Source organism: Nicotiana tabacum, chromosome 18, assembly GCF_000715075.1.
Source record: "Nicotiana tabacum cultivar K326 chromosome 18, ASM71507v2, whole genome shotgun sequence".
NCBI classification, from domain to species: Eukaryota; Viridiplantae; Streptophyta; class Magnoliopsida; order Solanales; family Solanaceae; genus Nicotiana; species Nicotiana tabacum.
This window is the reverse complement of record NC_134097.1, coordinates 114,970,549-114,988,479: the sequence shown is the minus strand read 5'-3', so window position 1 is coordinate 114,988,479 and position 17,931 is coordinate 114,970,549. Positions and strand designations below refer to the sequence as shown.

Genomic DNA, 17,931 nt, shown 5'->3' with positions numbered 1-17,931 from the left:
TTTATCCATAACGGAGTACTGAATGGATAAGCTTATTATATCCGGTATGGATAATCTTCTACCGGGGGTAATGTTTATCCATAACCGGGTACTGAAAAGATAAGCTCATTATACCCGGTATGGATAATCTTCTACCGGGGGTAATGTTTATCCATAACTGGGTACCGAAGTGATAAGCTTCTTCAGGAAGCTTATTTCCAATATAGTACTAAATAGATAAACATATTTACGGTGGAGTCCCATATGGATAAGCTTCTTCAGGAAGCTTATTTACAACGGAGTACTAAATGAACATCCATAATATAATATATTTATAACACTCCCCCTTGGATGTTCATTAAAAAGATAATGTGCCTCATTAAAACCTTACTGGAAAAAACCACGTGGGAAAAAAATCTCAGTGAAGGAAAAAGAGTACACATATTTAGTAAGACGCATTGTTAGGTGCCTCATTAAAAACCTTATAAGGAAAACCCCATGGGAAAAAACCTTAGTAAGGGAAAAAGAGTGCATCGCGTATTTTACTCCCCTGATGAAAACCTTGTTTCAAATATTTAAGTCTCTGCATTCCAATCTTGTATACCATCTTCTCAAAAGTTGAAGTTGGCAAAGATTTAGTGAATAAATATGCTGGATTATTACTTGAACGGTTTTGTTGCACATCAATGTCACCACTTTTCTGAAGATCGTGTGTGTAGAATAATTTTGGTGAAATGTGCTTCGTTATCTCCTTTTATCAATCTTCCCTTCAATTGGGCTATGCATGCAACATTGTCTTTGTATAAAATTGTGGGTCTTTTCTCACATTCCAACCCACATATTTCTCGAATGAATCACTGATCTCAATCATATTCACTCCCTGCTTGCCGGTTTGAGATCGAGCTTTATGAGTATCGGATAAATAACCTGCATCTGCATTATCAATACGATCTGCACCACTTTTGTTAGCATTAACAAGATAAATAAGTGCAACATCTACACCGAGATAGAGTATTTCATGACAAAGGAGCTCCCCATCCTCTTCTAGAGGTTGGAACAGATCCTTATTCACTTCAAGTGATTGAATATCCAATGGTGTACTTAATGGGTACACTTTGTCCATGTAAAAGCATTTTTAAGACCCTCTTGGAGCTCTTCTGGAGTTCCAATTTATGTCACCAACATAAACAACAAGTGTAATAAAGTCTGAATACATGGACAAATAACATAATTTATGTAACCTTTTTTCAGCAAATATTCACTAAGGCGATTATACCACATGCGCCCAGATTGCTTTAAACCGTACAAAGATCTTTATAATTTGATCGAGTACATTTCTCAAGACTTTGAATTATATGCTTCGGGCATTTTCAATCCTTCAAGGATCTTCATATAGATTTAGCCAAATAAGTCATATAGGTTAAGACTTGTATCTAAATGGTACGACATCTTCAAGTGTCTGGACTGCTAGTCCGATCCTCACAATCATTTACAATATTGTGCACTATATTGTATTAAATATATCGTCGACGATCATTTTGTGTCAGTTCCGAAGCGACATAACTTGTGGAGATCTCATCACTTTCTTTATTTTCAGGTACCTGAACTTTTTCGGGAGTTTCATGAAATGTTATGTCGTGGGCTCTTCTAGAGCTTATTTCCTCCTCATTATGATCATTTTGATCATTAACTCCTACTATTTTTCAAGGATTGTTACCTTCGGAACCGATTGGTCTACCATGCTTCATGCGTACAGTAAACTCTATCCTTCAGGGACTTTAATTTTAATAGGAGCATTTGCAGCTGAAATATGATATTTAATTTTGGATCAGCAAATGCTTCTGGCATTCGACTTGAATTATCTTCTAAGTGAGGATCATGATAATTCGATTCATATAACATATTTTCAACTATTTATTCCATCCCTCAAATGTTAGAAAAACTAACATATATCCTCAATCATCTTTGGGAAACATATCTTTGTGTATTATGGTAGAGAAATTAATCACATACCACACAACAAAAGATAGTAAAAATATTTGGTTTCTGATCCTATACCAATTGTGAAGGGAGGACTTATCATATATTGTTGATCTGATGCATACAAGTGCTGCTATATGCAATTTAGAAAATCTTAGACCAACACATGAAGCTTTGTTCTCATAAGCAATGGTTTAGACATTAATAGGAGGTATTCAATGCTAAACCAGCTTGGATATAAACCAGCATTATCAAGATGAACTGTCTTGATTTCATAATCTGAAAATTATGCTCTTAATCGAGAAAAGCAATTCCAAATGCCAAACTGCAGGTTGACAATAATTACACATGTAACCATCTCAAATATGCACCTACAAGTGGTTCACATGATAGGTGAACGGGCCCATATTCACCTTTTATATATTTCAGAATCAGGGGTCTTAGTCCCAACTTTAGCTGGTATAATCAATTCATTATGAGAACAAGCAACACATGAGAATTCCTGAAGAATCTTCTAGTTCTTTAGTATATGCTTATCTGAATTCTCAAATAGCTCATTTAAAAATGGCAAATGAAAACTTCAAGTTTATCATGTCACGTGCTATCTCTTAGTAAACTTCTGATTTACTATGGCATAAACTTTTGCTTTAGTAAACTTCTGGTTTACTGTGATACATGATATAGTACAAATTAAAGAATAAGGCAGGTAACTTCTCACATACATATTATTTTACCCCCTATGATTGTGGAAACATGAAAATAATCAATCTTCCAATCATTTGTAGTCTCAATATGATAGCCATTTGTATTAGTAAACTTCAGGTTTACTACAACATATGTTTTGACCATAATCATATAATATGAATGACATATTTGTATATAAGCTCTTCGAGAGCCTTAATTTATTATCCACAATCTAATATTTATCTGGCACTACTGGTGTCATGTATTCTTTAGGCAAACATTTAGCTCTTCAGGAGTTATTGATACATTTTGTACTATCAAATATTGCTCAGACACTGCTGGTGTCATGAGAGAAAATCACAATCAAATAAACAATGTAAAACAATTGTTTAAGCACACGAAAACTCTTCTTTATAATATTTTTCCACTTAAGGAGGCAATTTCAACTGTGTTACTTCTTCAGGAGCAAATTTAAAACACGAAATATTGAGTATATATTCTCTCAATTATATTAACTCTTCTGGAGGTGAATTGTAATGTATTCACATCAAGAGCGCGTTCATATTTACCCGACTTATTAGTATTGTCACATTCACTTCAGGGAATGGATTAATATTATCAAAAGTTCTCATCCTTCAGGAAATCGAACATAATTATCTGAATGCGCATTAATCACATCAAATTGTGATGCCTCAACCTCTTTTAAAATATTTACTACTTCAGGAGCAAATCGAGGCGTGCATTTAATATAGAGAATATTTATGTAGCTTATCTTCAATTGTAACTATAGAAAGCCTAAATTATCACTTCTGGTGATCATAGACATATACCACTTCTGGTGGTTAACAAAATATAATTACAATGAGATATATGAAATATAACTACTTCTGGTGGTTGTATATTTCTTGCAAACTCTGCTAGAGTTTAAGTTGATCTAATAATATTATCCATATTTTTTAAAATGACATAAATAAGATATATTATAGTAAACATCATTATCAAATCATAATTTTTCTTTATGTACAACAATTACATAACCATACTATCTATTACAAATAACAAAAATTAAAATATTTATATTTCTACAGATTCACCACCGATTACATGACTTATTTCTCCTTCTGGGAGTGCAAAGTAATCAGCTACATCCAAATGCATGAAGTCTAAATTATCTTCAGAAATAAAATTTGCTTCAGCATTTTTCTCTGTCTTCTTCAGGGAGGCTTGATAAAGCTCAACCAGGTGTTTTGGCGTACGACAAGTACGTGACCAGTGCCCTTTTCCTCCACATCTATAGCATGCATTTTCTGCATTTGGCGCTTGCACCGCTTCATGCTTTTGTTCCTTCCTTTTCCACTGCTGGTGGTGATGAGGCTTCTTTGGTGCATTATTATTACCATGATTGGGGTTTCTTCCCCGACCACGGCTATGACCACGACCGGGGCCACGACCTCTTCCACGTTTAGCTTGGTGGAAGTTCGTCTCATTCACTTCAGGGAATGGACTAGAACCAATAGGTCGACTTTCATGATTTTTCATTAATAGCCCATTATGTTGCTCTGCTATAAGAAGATGTGAGATAAGTTCAGAATACTTTTTAAATCCCATCTCTCGATATTGCTGCTGCAGGAGCATATTCGAGGCATGAAATTGGTGAAAGTTTTCTCCAACATATCATGATCAGTAATATTATCACCACATAACTTCAATTGGGAAATAATTCTGAACATAACAGAATTATACTCACTGATAGATTTAAAATCTTGTACCTTAAATGAGTCCAATCATATCGTGCCTGTGGAAGAACGACCATCTTCAGGTGGTCATATCTATCTTTCAAATTATTCCACAATATGACTGGATCTTTAACAGTAAGATATTCCATTTTCAGGCTCTCATCAAGGTGATGGCGTAGGAATATCATTGCTTTGGCACGGTCTTGGTTTGATGCCTGATTTTTGTCTTTGATGGTGTCTACCAGACCCATCGCATCAAGATGAATTTCAGCATCAAGCACCCAAGACATGTAACTTTTGCCCGATATATCCAGGGCTACAAATTCAAATTTAGAAAGATTTGACATTATTTAGGAAAAGAAAGTTCTTACCTCAGATACTTTCAAAATATTTGCTCGAGATGGCAGAGTCTCGTGCTGATAACGTGTTATAAAATAAAGACTATAAAGTAAAGACAAGTATAGAGAGAAACTGATATATTATTCGAATTCAAACTGATGTACATAATGAACTGAAATCTCTTCTATTTATAGAAGAAAGGAAGCTGCTCTGTAAGCTGCTACTACAAGCTGCTGTGTAAGCTGCTACTACAAGCTGCAGTGTAAGATACTATAAGCTGCTGTGTAAGCTGCTACTACAAGCTGTTGTGTAAGCTGCTACAAGCTGCTGTGTAAGCTGCTGCTGTACCAAATGTGGATAATCTTCTACTGAGAGCAATATTTATCCATAACGGAGTACTGAATGGATAAGCTTATTATATCCGGTATGGATAATCTTCTACCGGGGGTAATATTTATCCATAACCGGGTACTGAAAAGATAAGATCATTATACCCGGTATAGATAATCTTCTACCGGGGGTAATGTTTATCCATAACTGGGTACCGAAGTGATAAGCTTCTTCAGGAAGCTTATTTCCAATATAGTACTAAATAGATAAACATATTTACGGTGGAGTCCCATATGGATAAGCTTCTTCAGGAAACTTATTTACAACGGAGTACTAAATGAACATCCATAATATAATATATTTATAACATGAACATCTTTTTGTAAGTACTTATAAATGATTCTTTCCCACATTAAAATGAGTAAATTATTTTACCTTCACTTCCCAACATACGCCTTACTTCTCTGTCACGATTCAAATCTACCATAGCATGATGACGCCTAACGTGGAATTAGGCAAGCCGACTCTTTTACCAAAACAACCTGATATTTCAAAATAAGGATTTCTTCAAGCTATTTAAATAATAAAATTTCATAAGATAAATCTGAATAACAAAGTGAGGAATGAAAAGCCCGATATCGGGATGTCACTAGTATACATATAACAAAAACTACCAATTTAAAATCACTTATTTTTTTAAATCATTACAATATTTATATATCAACTGCGTATGCAACAAGAATCGAGATTCTCGGCCGATGACTAGTTGGTTTATTTCGTCCTGCTCCTACGGGGGTTTCGGTTTTTGTGGATTTGTTCCACAAAATTGGTCCCTTAATTTGTGGGACAGTTTCAATTCTTAAACTTGTTTCTATTGCACGTAAAGTTTTGGAATAAACAAAAAAAGAATATTAGTTATGTCATATGTGAATAATATCAAATAAAGGAACTACGGTATAAAAACTATACAACTACGCTATGCCAAACAAAAACTCGACACCCCAACCATCTCTTTTGGGGTGAAATTTAAAAATAGTCAAATTTACAAGTGGTAATTGAAAAATAGTCACCGTTTTAAAAATAATCGAAATTTAGCCACTTTTCACATAAAGATAAATTTAACGAAAATACTGTTCAAAATCCGGAAAATATTCCAGCATAATATATTGATCCAACATAATATGCTGGAAGTTCATACACATGTGCTCCAATCTCCAGTATATTATGCTAGAACTTTTCGTATGTTGGAGTTCCAGCATAATATGCTAGAAGTTCATACACATGTGCACCAATCTCCAGTATATTATATTGGAACTTTTTGTGTTGCAGCAAAATAGTAGCTATTTTTTAATAACTTTACAAATGCTGATTATATTTCAATTATAAGTCCGAAAACTGGCTAGCCCGTGCTATTTTCACCTTCTTTGGTCTCCATAAAAAAATGGCGCCAAACAAACAAACAATCAAGTCAACGACAAAAACCCAGATTTATCTCTAACTGACTTTTGTAGGTGGGCTGGGCTTGTCAAATCAGCCCAATTTAATTGGAGGGAGACGAGGCTCTTTGTTTAACAATCCTTCTTTATGGGATTTTTATCTACCTATACCATATATCAAACCTTATTACCCTCAATGTTTAAGGTTTGTGTTTATTACATTTAAGAATACCAAATTACCATTTCTATACTATAATTCAAATTAGGGATATAATTAAGGGTTCATTTATATTAGGCATAATTATAGGACTGTATCTTCCCACTTTCACTTTCCTTTCATCTCAACTGTTCACACACACACAACTCACGATGCTCCTATGCTTCGTCTCGTTGATCATCCCCAACTGCCCACCACCGTCGAAGAATATCATATTTTCAGATTCACAAGAAAATTTTAATGTTTTTGATCGAACCGCTTGAATTCCCACTGAAAATAATAATGGCAGAGAGTTCGAAATTCTTTGACCTCTTTTTTTTTTGGGAAGTGGTTGAAGGTTACTGGTTAACACAGTCGATTGAAACTCGAAGAAGAAGAAGAAGACATATTTTCAGAATTTGTAGATATTTTGTAGTCAAATTGTAGTCAAATTAGAAAAATTGTAGATAAATTGTAGACTGTTTTTTGCAGAAGATTTTGTAGAAGCTTTAGCCGTTTTGGATTTGTGAAAACAGAAAATAATGCATCTACAACCATAATACAAATAATCTACAATTTATCTACAAGATATCTACAAAATAGATACATTGAATTTTAATATCCAAATTCTCATTTCAATTGTAGCATAATTGGCATTTTCAACATAATTGTAGAAGATTTGTAGAAGTTTTAGTCTTCCCAATCTACAATTTATCTACAATATATCTACAATTCTACAATTTAACTACAATTTATGGAAATACGTCTTCTTCTTCTTCTTCTTCTTCTTCTTCTTCTTCTTCTTCTTCTTCTTCTTCTTCTTCTTCTTCTTCTTCTGGAAATACGTCTTCTTCTTCTTCTTCTTCTTCTTCGAGTTTCAATCTAAAATTCAGTCAAAACCAAGTCTAATCTTCACCAAAACCCCTAAAAATTGAGATATAAACTCCTAAACATATTCCGAATTATTTACAACAACACCCAATCCAAACAAATAATGATTTTTGAAAACCCAAATTTGAATTCAAAGCTTTCAAGCTTTTTAATGGCTATCAATGGTGGAAAATATATGGAAGAACAGATGAAGATGAAGATGAAGATGAAGAACATAAATCTCCTTTCCGTTTGATTACTGGAGCTTTAGTAGCTTGCGTTTTTTGAGAATTGTAGTTGAGTGAGAGAAGAGAGATCTCTTTCCGTTGAGGAAGGAGAGAATTGCGCAGCAATTCGAATTTAATGTTGACAGAATCACACGCAGATCTGGTGCCTTCATTTTAGCGTGTTTTTATGGCAAAATCTACCTATTTTGGATTGGTATATAATTTGTAGTAAAAGTGTGGACTACACGAGTAAATAACAAATTATGAACATTTTTGGTAATAAGGTTTGATATATGGTATAGATAGGTAAAAATCCCTTTTTTATTGGGGTATTATTACTTCTAACCCGCACAAGAAATTATTTATATTCAGTAGTCAAAAATATATAAAATTTGTATAACTTTTATATATAACATACAATATATATATATATGCTATTATTTTGAGAGTGACTATACAGTGTCATTTTTTTTATTTGAACAATTAATTGGACTATCAGCCCATATTAGTTATAAACTTTAAAGGGAAATTTTCAGAAACCACTATTATTTAGTGGCTTTTAACTTCCTATACCTACCATATACATAATTACTTCATATAGCTACTATTTAGTTGTTACGCTATTGTATTTGTTGTATTCGCGCTACTGTATTCATGAATGCAGTAGCGAAATTCACCTAAAATAGGGAAATCAAGCTATTTAATAACGGAAAGAGGATCAATTAGCGTGTATCACTCCTAATTTAACTCAACAAAAACAATTTTACATAAAATCTGTTGCTACTGTGCTATATTTCACGTATTCGCGTGACTATATTTATAAATACAGTGATGTAATCAAGAAATAGGGTGTATACCGTTCTATTCAGTTCGACTGTATACATTGTATTTAATTCATTTATATTCATTATTTAATATTATACATTGTATTCGCACTATTGTATTCGTGAATACAGTAGCGAAATTCACCAAAAATAGAGAAATTCATGTATTTAATAACGGAAAGAGGATCAACTAGCGTGTATCACTCCTAATTTAACTCAACAAAAACAATTTTACATAAATTTCCCTGCTACTGTGCTATGTATTCGCATGACTATATTTATAAATACAGTGAGGTAATCAAGAAATAAGGTGTATACCGTTCTATTCAGTTCGACTGTATACATTGTATTCAATTCACATATATTCATTATTCAATATTATACATTGTATTCAATTCACCATATTCAATTGGACTATATTCAAACAACAAAAAATCACAAAACACAGTGATATTCGACTGTATTCAGAAAATACAGACCTTCGAAATACATAAATACATGCAAAAAAAATTATGATGTATTTATAAAAAAATACAATGTATTTGTGTGTATTTGTACAGAATACAATGTATTTGTATCATTGTACGTGACTAAATAGCAAAGAATCGAAGAAAGTGGAGATAGCGGAATTCAAATCAGAGTTGTGGCTTTTGAGGAACAAAAGGGCTTCGAGTTTGGAAGCAGAAGTGATTTCACAGAATGTGTTTATGAGTGCTTCTCTTTGTGGATCGGCGGTGAAGTTTGCTTGATTTTCCATCTTTTTTTGTTGTTGCTTCTTCGTCTTTCTCTCCTTGTGCTTCTACTAGGAGTACTAGTATATATTACTTCTCCTTTTTCTCAAGAGGCAGAGTTTGGTATATATTCGTTTCTTCAACCGAAGTTGGAGGTTTAGGACTTCGAGTCTCTTTATAATTGGATTAATTATGACTTGTAAGGGAAGAAAAGCAAAAACGTTAATATAAATAAATGGCTGCTACGACTCTGCTTCAGATTTCCAAGAGCTCAATCTGTAGCCATGGCCAGATTTGTCCGCCTACTCCCTCTTTGCTTCAGATCTATTCTCTTCACTTTAAAAAGTCCACTATCGCTACCAAAAATGGCTGCTATGACAACTGTCTTGATGAAAAAGGGCCGATAAATATATATTTTTTGTATTTATTGTAATATATATATATTATACATATCTTTTATATATTTGACTAACGGATGTAATTATTTTGGCCGACCGACCAAACGTGTAACTTACGTTTTTTATTCACCATCAATGGCCAGGCGCGTGAGAGATAGAAAACGGGAAAGGAGATGAAATTTGAACCGTCCACCTCAATTATAGAAGTGAGTTAACCTTCAACCACAAATGAGGCTTCTAGGCTTTTACTTCTCTTTCTTTATCCCTTTTTTGGTTCAAATTTGGGAATTTTTACCTCCTATAGCAAAGATTGATACTTTATTTATTTTAAATAAATACTATTTAAAAAAATTATATTTCATAGTTACCTTTTGATTTTTATAGCCAAATATCTATTTATGGTAATCCTCCTACCCTTAAGCTATAAAATACACTTTATATTATTTTTTTCTCTCATTCTTTTAATTTTTCTCCACCCCCCTCTCAACGTCAGTTTTCTCCATGAATACAAACTCATGGATTTTCTCTTATCAGTTCCTCCGCCGATCGTTCTTCCTCCTGGAAAGCTTCTCCGCCACCACCACTATCATCGGCGAATCTCCGCTCTTTCTTCTCACGCCAAGCCAAAATCACCGTTTCCTCAATTCCGGATACCTAGAAGTTGTAATAGAATGAGGACTATGGTTGTTTATTGCAAATTGTATAATAGCTAAATCAGGATCGTTTTGTGTGGAAACCAATCCCTTCAACAATGGCGGATCCATCTAGCTCATGGTCGCGAGCTTTGGTACAGATCGCTCCTTACACTTTCTCAGCCATCGGAATTGCCATTGCCATTGGCGTTTCGGTGCTTGGTGCTGCTCGGTAATTCTTTATTTATCTCGTTTATTGCTCTCGCTAGAGTCAGAATCGCGACCCTCTCGACGAGACGACATTAGGGTTGTTCTTGAACAAAGACGACAGAGTTTGGGGCTGAGCAACTTGAAGATTCTGTTACCTTTTTTTTAAGTGTATTTAAATGTATCTCGCTGTAATTCCATGTATTTCATTGTATTCATTGTCTTTTCCCCCCATTGTATTTCAATGTATCCCGCTGTATTTCATGTATTTTATTGTATTCACTGTCTCGTTGTATTCCATGAATGTATTCATATGTTTTTTAATTAATATAATTTATGTATTCAGATGTATTATATAATTTCTCTAAAGATTAATATAATTTATGTATTCAAATATATCTGCGGCATGTATTCATATGTTTTTGCACTATAGATGAATCTCGAATTTTATTGGTTGAAAATTCACCATATTTCGCGTCAAATACAGATTATGGGTGATGTAATTGAGTTAGTTGAGTTATATTAGAAGTCTATTATGTTAATTGATTCACTTTCCGTTCAAAAATAGCTGAATAGACCATGAATTGCGCTATTTACGTTACTGTATTCACAAATAAGTATCGTGAATACAATAATTGTCTAGCTGTAATCCCCTGTTTCACGCCGAGTTTTGTTACTGTATTCATAAATACAATAGCTTAAATAGATCGAATACACTCTAAAAAATCTAAAAATATAGCTATAGAAAATAATATGGTAAATGATAACTACAACTAACTAATAACCACTAAACAATAGTGGTTTGTGAAAATTTCTCTTAAAATTTCCCTTTTCAATGTAGTTATAAACAGATTATACACTTATAAAGTCACAGATATTCTCCTGGAGTGGATTAAGTGTATTCAATTAAAATAGTTAATACAGACAATGGATATCATGAAAGCAACTTACAGTTCTACCAAAGACTAACATGTAAAACAAAACAAAACAAAACAAAAAAGAAAGAAACTTTAAATGGTAATACTTCTCGGTAGTTTCAGTTTTAAGTACACTGTAGTTGCATTTGATACCACTGCTTAATATCTGAATCCCATTATTATAACAGTACAAAGAAATAAGCATCAACTTGAAACCAAGGTTCCTACTTGCTCAAGTTTATACATGACTTATACAAATTGCAGTTGATTGATTATTTAAGTAAACGAGCTAGGTCAGGGTCATCTAAGCTGACATCCAACCATCCGTTTAAGCGCATGTATTCTATGTAATGATCAGGTGGCTTTACAGCACGAGGGTTTCTTGGAGTGAAGCCATAAATTCTCTCGAGATCCCGAGCAAGCCATCGAGCATATGCTTGATCTATAGGAGGGACAATCTTCAAAAGCACCTCATCTCTCTCCGGTTTCGCTGCCTTATTTCCCATGAGTCGTCAACTTCAAGAACCTGATGGCTGATGCAAACAAGAGAATGTACTGAGACAAAAAGGTGCTCTGTGTATCGAAGTTACACGCATTACAAATAAACAGTACTTTGGAAGTTTTAACAAACATTAAAGGAAAAGGATAAGGCATCTCAACAAAGCTGAAGACACCAAACAATGAACATCTAAACATCCCAAAGGAGCTGTCTCAACACTTTCAAGAGCAGTATAGAAAGTCAATACCAACTTTCTTTTTCTTAACGTAAGAAATATAGGGCTTAAAGGACAAAAATGCTTAAATTTTACAACCCTTGAAAACTAACCCTGTTCAGAGATTGTGCAAAAGTGCAAGACAATGCGCATAGATTTCTCTAAGCAGGATAATTGACCGATACGAATCGTGACCATGTGACAACAGTCACTCTATTATACTTTCAGCAATCAGCACTTTTCTACTGGCTATGTTGCAATGACTTTTGAAGAACAACTAGCTCATGCATATACAACACTCAATCTAACAGACCAATTGCGTAAAACGAAGAGCTTAGATAGGTTACCAAAATACCATCTTGGATTGGTTGGCGGTCAATTGGTTCCTGTATATACCGTTCACTAAAATCTGAGTCACTTCACAGCTAATGGGCAGTTGGGCACCGGTTGCATAGTTCAGAGAATTCGTTAAAGTTTTAAAGTTTTGCTGTGGAGTAAATATACATGCAATTTTTCATTATACAGTCTTCTTCCACCCCCACCCAAATTTTATCTAAAAAATTGGAGTTCTTCAAGTGACGTCATTCTTTATAATCTGTCGCAGAATTATTGAAATGTTTCTTTATAATCTGATCGCTGTTGCAAGTTGAGGAACATGCAAATGGACTAAAAAATAACATGCCAAAAAATCCAAAAGGGGTGACAAACAAATATTAAGTAACAATTTGACAAGAACCAGAAGATAGAGTTTCCCATCTTCATTAAATAATATGAAAACACATGCAAAGAAATACCATATAAGGTATTTAAGATGATTGGCCATGGCCAATAAGGCTTCAAGTGACTGCACTATTCTGTCCCGCTCAATCTAACAAATGCAAACACAATCAATGTTAGGACTCAGGAGTTGTTCAAAACACACTTATTAGAGCTTTCATTAGTATGAACCCACAGATTCAAAAGATGTAAGCCACAAAAAGCTTCTTAGACCAACAAATTCTCCAATTGCATCATTTTCCCTAGTTTAGACGTATCTACTCTTTTAGAATTGTCAATAATGCTATTTAATTTCCAATTCAGGACTTTCTTTTCTTTTTCTCTTGACTAAAACATTCCATACTTATAAGGTTTTATGTATCCATGACACAAAGGCTTATCACTAAACTTACACTAGTAAAAAGGGGTACCAGACTCGGGGATAATCCAAGCATCCAAAAAGGACGTCTGGAATCTGATGTCACAATATCACGGACAAGCTGAAAGTATCTCGGAAGTTTAAAAGAAGGGTAACAAGCTGTATGATGAAAGAGCTTAGAGAAAAATGTACTAATTAAGCTGTAACTAGCGTCCGTTCAAACTACAGAATGTATACTATTCTGAACTCTCTTTGAAGTTGTAACTATGTAATACCATCTCAGAAGCTCCTTGGTGCACATTCAAGAGTTGGTTTAGGATGTGCGAAAAAGTACAAACTACGAGAATAGGAAAGAGAAGAGCATAGAACTAGTAATCGGACAACATTCTCACCATACCAATAATCTTATAACCAATTAAAAACTACCTCTGATCATCATTAACACAAAACATAAAAATAGATTCTTGATAGTGAGTCCTTGAAAAGTCTGCTTATGAAAAGGCATTGTTCGGTAATGACTAAAATCATTTTTCCGCAACTAGTTATACAAAATGTCAAAACTGTTCACCTCAAAGTGGTAGGATGGGAAATGTTGGAAAAATATTGGTTATGGAGAATAAGATTTAGCTTAAGGCGTGCCAAGGACACTGTCCTTAAGGATATTTCGTCCACACCATAATGAATAAAATTAGACGTATCCCCGGGATTCAACAAGCTCTTCCAGTTATTAAACTGGGAACAGAACTAGCAGAAAATTCTACAAAGAAACCCAACGAATAGGAGGAAGAAGAAGATTTAGAAGGTTGTGTTAGAAAGTGTGTCTTAAGCTCTCCAAAGACCATGTTTATCTAGGTGTTGCTCCAACGGCTAGTTAACGGCTAGTAACAATTAGTTTGACTCTAATTAAATGTAAAATAATTTACTAAATAATAAGTATATGTAAATAATACTTCAAAGAGAAAAGATTTTCCAAACCAAGATGGACATTACCTTTTGAGATATCACTAATTTTCCAAGAAGAACTCATTATTTGGTATTTGGTTACCAAAATTTTTATTCAAGGAAAACACTTACCATCGGAAAGGTATGAGAGAAGTCATTTTCCTTCTATAACTATTTCAATTCTTGCTTTATATCACTTGCTCCAACCAAAACTTAAGACATTATTATCAATTTCTAATACCCAATAATTTTATAAAATTCCATCCAATCTGCAAAAGTTATCATCAATCTTTAATAAATATTTTTTTGAAAGATATTTTTCACTCACCAAACAAACACCGAAAAGAAGTGAACTAGACTACTATTTTCATGGAAAACATTTTCCTTTATACCAAACAATCCTAAATTAAAAAAAAAAAATACTAGCTTTATCCCTCATTACAACTCTCTATATTCCAATCTATATCTCTTGCTCTTACTAATACACATTAATTTCACTCATTGCTTTTCAAGATTACACCAAACACCAGCTACCTCAATTGACTGCAATTCACAAACTCAATATGCAAAAAACTGGTGATAAGGGCATTCTTCAATGATAATAATGGACTTTAGTGTGTTCATTAAAGATTGCAGTCATCTAAAATTAAACTCCAGTTTCAATCGCCAAATCAGATATAGTAGCACAATTCGTCGAAAAACATACTGCGGCTCTTAGACACAAAATTGGGAACTGAATTTTTGGAAATTACAAGAGAGAGCAGTGTATAGCGAAGGAACAAGATCAAAATTAAAAATATCAGAAGGCAGAGAGAGAAAAGCCAAAATAAACTCACCTCTAGATGAAGAAAAAAACAGAATGGCAAAATCCTCTAGAAAGCGAACCGAGCAATGCCTGCCACAATTTTGTTTGAAGTGTTTTCAGGTCCGAGTCAGTTTCCGGGTCGGATCTCAACCTCTTTCTTTTCATTCTTTTCTTCTTCTTGGATTACTAGTATCTATAAACTGCGTTGCACGTTAATAATGATATATAATGGTTTAAATATTTATTTATACGAAGGAACAATAAAATTTAATTAATAAGAGAAATTTTATATGTGTATAATACTACATCAATCATCTAAATACCGAAAAATATTGTTACATTAACATAATATGTGAATTCAAAATAAAAGAATATCATCAGAACTTACATAAATGATCAACTTTAGTCATGTATTGTAATTTAAAGGTATCTAATATAATGGTATCTTACCGAACACTTCTTTATAGATGATATTTTTTTGTATATGTTTCCTTATAATGCTTTGGTTATTCTGCCATAGCTAGAACTTTTGTTGTCGATATTGATATATCTCTTGAAAGTACAACATATAATTATTCGTGTAAAAAAATATATTATGGTAAATATAGTCTAATATTTAGGATGTTTGTCTTTGTGCTTTATTTATTATAACACAAAACATAAATATACTAAAAATTATTTTCACACAAATTTAGAAGGATATTCTCTAGTTTTGGAAGATGAAAGTTGAATTCGAGGATAAACACATACTTAGAAGCACATTGACCAGTATCATAAGTTCTGCACGTATGGCGTTATTGTCAAAACTTCTATACACCGTATGTGTACTATTACATAAGTTATTCAACGGATTTAAGTTTTCAGTAGCATGACGATGTGATGACCCAAAAAGTCATCTCGTGTTTTAGAACCCAATTCACGGTTTCGAGGCCTTCAAAACCTCATCTTACTTTTTCTCGATTTGCATGCGCAGTCCGGGCGCGCTTCCAGAAAGCTTTTATGTGAAAATTTGAGAAAATGATAATTTTTGCCTTTAAAAGTGATTTTAGTTGACTTCGATCAATATTTTGAGTGAACGGACCCGAACCCATATTTTGACGGTCTCAGAGTGTCCATAGTAAAATATGGGACTTGGGCGTATGCCCGAAATCGAGTTCCGAGGTCCCTAGCCCGAGTAATGAATTTTTGTTAAAAATTGTTAAACTGAAAATCTAAGAATTTAAAGAAATTGAATAATGCTTGATCATGTTGGTATCGGCCCCATATTTTGATTTCAGAGCCCGGTACAAGTTTAATATAACATTTAAGTCATGTCTATAAAATTTGGTTAGAAACGGGACTTATTTGATGTGATTCGGACGTCCGATTGTGAAAATAGGAATTTCAAATGTTCTTAAGGATTTCATGTGTTTTGGTATTAAATCCATAGTTTTAGATGTTATTTTGGAGATTTGATCGCACGAGCAAATTCATATGATGTTTTAAGACTTGTGTGCATGATTGGTTTGGAGCCCGGGGGCTTGGTGAGTTTTGGATAGGCTACAGAGTGTTTTGGAACTTAGGAAAATTTGTTGGTATGACTGAACCTATTGCAGGCCTCTAATCTCACAATTGCGAGATCAGGCATCGCAATTGCGAACCCTGCAGGTTCTGGTTTTGCGAGGCTTTTATCGCAATTGCGATCATAAGCTGGGCCATGCAGTCTTCGTAATTGCGAAGACTTCTTCGCATTTGCGAAGTAAATATGGTAAGGGCAGTGATCGCAAATGCAATCACTTTATCGGATTTACGGAGGTTCCTATTCGCATTTGCGAACATACCTTCACAATTGCGAAGGCAATAGAAGTGTAGGGAACTTCGCATTTGCGATGGTTCTTTGCATTCTCAGGTCGCAAATACGACATCTGCAGCTGTGTAAAAGGGATTTAGACGGAATTTTTGATTCATTTCCCAAATTTTCAAAACCTAAACTTCAAGAGACAATTTTCCAAAGGCTAGTTCTTCCCGAAATCATAGGAAGAGTGTAAAACACGAAGGCTGATGCCGTGCAATGTATTGTGAGTGAGTGATAATGCACGGAGGGTGATGCCGTGCCATATTCTGTGAGTGATAATGCACGAAGTGTGATGCCGTGCCATGCTATGAAAGAGTTAATGCACGAAGGGTGATGTCGTGCCATATTATGAGAGAGTTAATACACGAAGGGTGATGCCGTGCAGTTTCTACTATTTTCTTATGGTGAGAATGAGAGTAAAAGCACGAAGGGTGATGTCGTGTACTTGTTGCTATATAATTACTTTCGTTGGTGCAAAGCATGATATTTACTACGTTCCTTTACTGTACTATTGTCAGGATTTGATATTCCCCTCAGCATGTTTTTCCCTTTACCGTATTATCTGTTACATTTTCGTTTGTTGTTATTTTCTCGTATATGATTTAACTACACAGGTTCATGTTATTGTCGTGTCCTAGCCTCGTCACTATTTCGCCGAGGTTAGGCTCGGCACTTACCAGTACACAGGGTCGGTTATACTGATACTGCACTCTGCATTTTTGGTGCAAATTTCGGTATCAGACCTCGTTGATCAGAGTTGGGTTGCTGCCTTCAGTCCATCAGGAGACTCAAGGTAGATCTGCCGGCGTTCGCAGACCCTGAAGTCCCCTTCCGTTTATCTTAGTTTTCCATGTTTTCTTTCATTTCGAGAACAAATGTATTTCTTTAAACCAGTATTTGTAGTAACTTTGAGAAGTTTGTGGATTGTGACACCAAATTTAGGGTAGTCGTGTAATAGTGTTTAGTCTATTATAGATTTCCGCGCTTCTTACTTTGTATTGGTTTAAATTATTGTT

General features: G+C 34.2%; 1 long non-coding RNA gene across 1 annotated transcript; it reads right to left on the bottom strand.

The window, feature by feature from the left end:
• Positions 1-11,569: 11,569 nt before the first annotated feature.
• Positions 11,570-15,252, bottom strand: LOC107804716 (uncharacterized). Its single transcript, XR_012702242.1, has 2 exons — positions 15,113-15,252; positions 11,570-12,019 (listed from the first exon to the last, which is right to left on the bottom strand). It is a non-coding gene; the product is annotated as an uncharacterized LOC107804716 (long non-coding RNA).
• Between the last annotated feature and the right edge of the window lie 2,679 nt (positions 15,253-17,931).